The following is a 5,503-nucleotide window of genomic DNA, read 5'->3' as shown; positions in this document are numbered from 1 at the left end:
AAGTTCCTATGATTCTTGCAATCTTTGCATGGGCAGAAGACATGGTTCCCATTCCCAGCATGGGCTTTGGTATCGATGATAAACTGGCTAACGCCATGCATGTACCGCTTGTCCGTTCGAGACAGATGCATCCACTCTTGATCCATCTCTGCACAAAAAAAATACTGAGATAGTAATTACAAAGAATTAATAAGAAATCAAGCTTCATGAACAACAATTGTAGCTCAAAAGTACTATTTTTGGAAAACATTATTGTACACTAATTATTGGAAAATTGAAATTGGTAGCCCCGGCCCTGTAAATTGAAAATTGTAGTAAAAAACCATTATTGCACAATATTGAAGAACAACTATTCTACTCTACTTCTAAGAACTAATTATAGCATCACATACTAACAATGATGATCTTGACCACCATGGAATAATTAGCTAGGAATTTAAATGTGTTCATAGACACCAACCTTTTGGATGATGGATTCACCACAATTTGAGCCTAGCACAAATGTCCAATTGGAAAAGTGCTCTCTAGAATGGAGAAAGAACTAGAATGAGAATCAAGCAATGTAGCCATCAAAACGAAGCTAATTAAGCAACAAAATCAAAGGAGTTGATGTTTATTACTAACCTTAAAGCAAAAAGATCAAGCCATTTTTCAAAATCCAAGCACTAGCTTCATGGTGAAGAGCAGCCGCAACAATGGAGGGAAGGGTCCAAACGTGCGCCTCTGTTCTCGGGATGGAAGAGAGGAGGAAGGAGAGGACGGCTGTAGCCTTTTGTGTTGTAGGTTTATCACCGTCGGTTCTTGGCTAGAACTGACAATGATAGAGCCCAATCACTGTCGGCTCTTGGCTTAAACCGATAGTGATGGGTGCCCGCCAAAACACTGTCGGTTCAAGCCACAAACCGGCAGCGATGTGATCTGTAAGGAAAATGGACCCTTGGCCCATTTACTTTGGATTTCGGTGTTTGATGACCAACACAACCAAATTGGACTAATGAATTTGCAAGTGTTTGTTTTGTAGTTCAATAGGGAGCATGACGTAACTTGGACAAAGGCGACGTAATGATCCAATGATCAACACCTCAAGCAAGACCTTAGGACGACAAGAAAAGACCCAAGAGATCAAGCAAAGTCCAAGCATGAAGACTGGAACCAAGCCGTACGCAAGATCACGAAGCAACGAGCACGTAGAGGTGACCGGACGCTGGACCGGACGCTGGAAGCACGACCGGACGCTGGACCGGTGGCTCGGTAGACAAGCGACCGGATGATGGACCGGTGAAAGCTCTAGTTTGGTTTTGGTTAATTGATGAAACCCTAAGTGCTAACCTATTTTATCAAGATGATTATGAGATAGGTAGCACTACTCCAAGTGATGAAGCAATGGCGAAGATCATGACAATGGTGATGGTCAAATGCTTAAACTTAGAAAAGAAGAAAGAGAAAAACAAAAGGCTCAAGGCAAAGGTATAAAATGTAGGAGCCACTTTTTTTTAGTGATCAAGACACTTAGTGAGTGTGATCACATTTAGGATAGATAGCCGTACTATTAAGAGGAGTGAAACTCGTATCAGAATACGGTTATCAAAGTACCACTAGATGCTCTAACTCATTGCATATGCATTTAGGATCTAGTGGAGTGCTAACACCCTTGAAAATGTTTGTGAAAATATGCTAACACTTGTGCACAAGGTGATACACTTGGTGGTGTTGGCACATCTACAAAGGAGGTGGTGTTTGCAGGGTTGAGATGGGTTTGGGGAAAATGAAATGCCTATTTTCTATTGCGATCACTTGGTTGTGTGGTTTGATGACCAACACAACCAAATTGGACTAATGAATTTGCAAGTGTTTGTTTTGTAGTTCAATAGGGTGCATGACGTAACTTGGACAAAGGCGACGTAATGATCCAATGATCAACACCTCAAGCAAGACCTTAGGAGCACAAGAAAAGACCCAAGAGATCAAGCAAAGTCCAAGCATGAAGACTGGAACCAAGCCGTATGCAAGATCGCAAAGCAATGAGCACGCAGAGGCGACCGGACACTGGACCGAACACTGGAAGCACGACCGGACGCTGGACCGGTGGCTCGGTAGATAGGCAACCAAATGATGGACCGGACGCTAGCGGCAACCGATCGGACGTAGGGAAGCAGCGTCCGATCGAGTACAGAGAGGTTCCAGAGCGGCACATCTGCGACCGGACGCGTCTGATGGCAGGCGACCGAACGCTGGCCAGCGTCCAATCAGTATATTGCCGGCTCAACAGTCGGGACGACCGGATGCGTCCGGTCAGGATGATTCAGCGTCCGGTCAGTAGCAGTTTCGCGGGAGTTCGACCCCAACGGCTACTTTCTTAGTGGGGCTTATAAATACAACCCCCAACTGGCCATTTGAGAGTGTGGAGCTAAGGAAACATACCAAGGGTGTTGGTACACCATTTTAGTGATCTCCACATGCATAGTGCTTAGTGTTTTATTAGGTGATTAGCATAAGTGCTTTGCGAAGTGCTTAGGTTGATTAGACCACTGCTTATGCGCTTGCTCTAGGTGTATGCCTAGTGTTTAGTGAGGTTTGCATACCTCTTGCCACCCCATGCTTGCGAGCACAAGTGTTGTACATCGGAGGGGCTTGAAGTCTTGCGAGATCACACCAACCGCGTTTGTGGTGTGGCCACCACCGTGTACCGGAGGGAACAAGGCCCACGGCGTTTCGGCCAAAAGCTTGATAGTGAAGACGGCGGGGAGCATTCGGGAGAGGCTTGCCGAAAGGCACGTCGGAGACCCACTTGCGTGTGGGAAGGCCCGAGGCTATCCACGGAGTTACCCAACCGGGAGCTTGGCCCTTGTGAGGGATTCCTTATGAGGGGCTTCAACGAGGACTAGGGGGAAGCTTGCGTGCTTCTCGATACCTCGGTAAAAATACCGGAGTCGTCGACGGGAGTTTGCATATATCTACCTTGCTCTTTAGCTTCTGCATTTACATTTGTGGTAGAGATAGCAACACACTAGCAAAACCATAATTGGACCTCTAGATAGTTTATCTATTGCATAGGTTTTGCTAGGATTAGAAAAAGAGGCCAAAGTTTAGAGTTAGAGTTTTAAGTTGCCTAATTCACCCCCCCCCCCTCTTAGGCGTCACGGTCCCTTCATGATCCTTCACTGTCGGTTCAGCCCAGCCCCAATCATTTTTTCATTTTCAAGCTCATAATCGGCAGTGAAGGTACATCACTGTCGGTTCTCACAAATCCGGCAGTGATGATGCCGGCAGTGATGTGCAAATCTGGCGTAGTGAAGGCAGACAGAAAATGCACGAATCTCTTAAATTCACTCGTGATTTTCAGAGGTTAGACTATTTGTGAAGACACTCCTGCCTCCTAAAATCAATAAACAAAGGTGGGACTCTTATGAGGGCCGCCTCTAAAAATAGGGGACATCTAGGCTCACTGCTAACTTAGAGTATATAAAACAATTGAGAAAACCCTAGCCCACTTGATGATGGCTAGATAAGATGAAGGTAGCAAGGAAATAGCTTCAAGGGACTAGGTGAAGGTGAAGGACAAGTAACGACTGCGATACCCTAGCTAAGGTGAAGAAGCAAGTACTTGTACTGATCCGAGGTACTAATTAAGCCATGAGGAGTCATACAATGTGAAGTATAAAGCACTACCACATACAAGATTTTCGCAATCGGCCAAAACAAGTTTTCGGAGGCGGGAAGGCGATTCGCCTCCAAGTTCATGCTTGTGTAAATTGAGATTTCCAGATGTTGTCGAATGCCCACCTCTGAAAATAGATTAAAAAAACAAAAAATGCAAAAGGCCACTGGCAACTCTGAACCTCCTCTTCCATCTCCTTGCCTTCTTCTGACTTATCAGTATTACCTGATATTGTCTGTTGGTCCTTCGTCCAAGAGGGTGCATCACTACCACCTGAACCTCCCGAGCTCCCTCCACCCCTCCATCTTAGGAAACCAGCACATTGTTCATGCGACCTTAAGGGCACAAAATGCTGCCTCAACCCTCCTCTCATCCTGCTACCACTATCATTGTCAAATCTCCTTTTACTGTGCACATATCGTAGCTTCTTATCGTATTGCGGTTGGGCTCCTTTCTCCGACTTCTCTGTACATAGCTTCTCAATATGACCAATGATTCCACATCCATAGCAAAAATCCGGCAGAAATTTGTACATCAGCGATCACCATCTATCCTTCCGTCCATTCTCCCCACTGATAGTAACACCATGCATCAGTGGTTTACAAATGTTTATCTAGATTTTCACCCTAAAAACATCTAGCATTAGAAACAGTATCATCCTCATCCACCTCTAGAACTTCCCCCACTTCCGCTCCTAGGAACTCCCCTCTTCCCTGCTTAGCATCCCCAAGGGGACCTTCAAGATCCGAATCCAAATCGGGATAGACGTGAAATTGATCTTGTCTAGGGTTTTGGATGTTGAATTCCGCCATCACTATCAGATCCTTCCCGACGACCTAGGGACGTCATCAATCACCTTCCTCTTCCTAGGCTCCTGCTTGAACGTGATTAGGAAATTATTTTCACCAAGATCCTTACATTCGATGCCCCGCAAAGGGCAGCAAACCCTCCCCACCGGCTGCACCACCACCATTGGAGGTATGGGTTTCTCCATGAGGATCTTCCCTACCACCTGCTAATCTTGCGCATCGCCTTGCCAGTCATCCTACTCTCCACCCAGATCCCTTTCTTCTCCGCCTTCAAGAGCCTCAACTTCCCCATCAGATCCTCCACCACCTCCATCACCCCACCTTCTTCTCCTCCCTTCACCGATCACACCAGCCAAAGAAAATGGACGTGGAAACTAGGGTTTTGGACTCAAAACGGGTGGCTAGCAAGTATGTGGATCTTTGGATGGGGGAACACGTGATCGAGGTGGAATGTCGTGGACACATCCTCCCAAACGTAAGGAGGTGAGATTAGGACGTAGACTGAGGAAGATCATGGAGGAAAGAGGAGGAAACCCTAGTCACCACACCGGGAGACCTTTCTCGAGCCGCTTATGGCATCCTCAACGGCGATGAGGAAATCGCTAGCGACGTGGGCTTCAAAAACAATATAAAAAAGAACATCAAAGCGTAGGTTGTGAGAGAGATTTTTTTGAAACCGTGTGAAACTAGCTAGTTCTTTATCGCTAGCGTTGTACTCTGTACCTCTTGTGGCTAATAAAATTTCATCTAAACTAGCGATTTCATCCTCGTTGTGGACACCCTTAGGGCCGAGAACCTACATTTTAAGGTCCTTAAACTTTAATTTTTATATAATGGTTCATCATAGGCCATACCCCTTCACGTTGCCCTTAGATCCAAAGTGGCATTTATACAGTCAGCAGTTAGCGGAGATATTACGTGCATGTCATGTGAGGACCGAATGGCTTGGCTACATAATTTGCAATCCACCTGTGTTTCTCTGTCGCCCACAGTAGCTGATGGCCGCCACTCCAGGCTGCTTGTACATGTTCAACAA

This window comes from Miscanthus floridulus, chromosome 7 (assembly GCF_019320115.1).
Source record: "Miscanthus floridulus cultivar M001 chromosome 7, ASM1932011v1, whole genome shotgun sequence".
Taxonomy (NCBI): Eukaryota; Viridiplantae; Streptophyta; class Magnoliopsida; order Poales; family Poaceae; genus Miscanthus; species Miscanthus floridulus.
Note: the sequence above shows the minus strand (reverse complement) of the source record.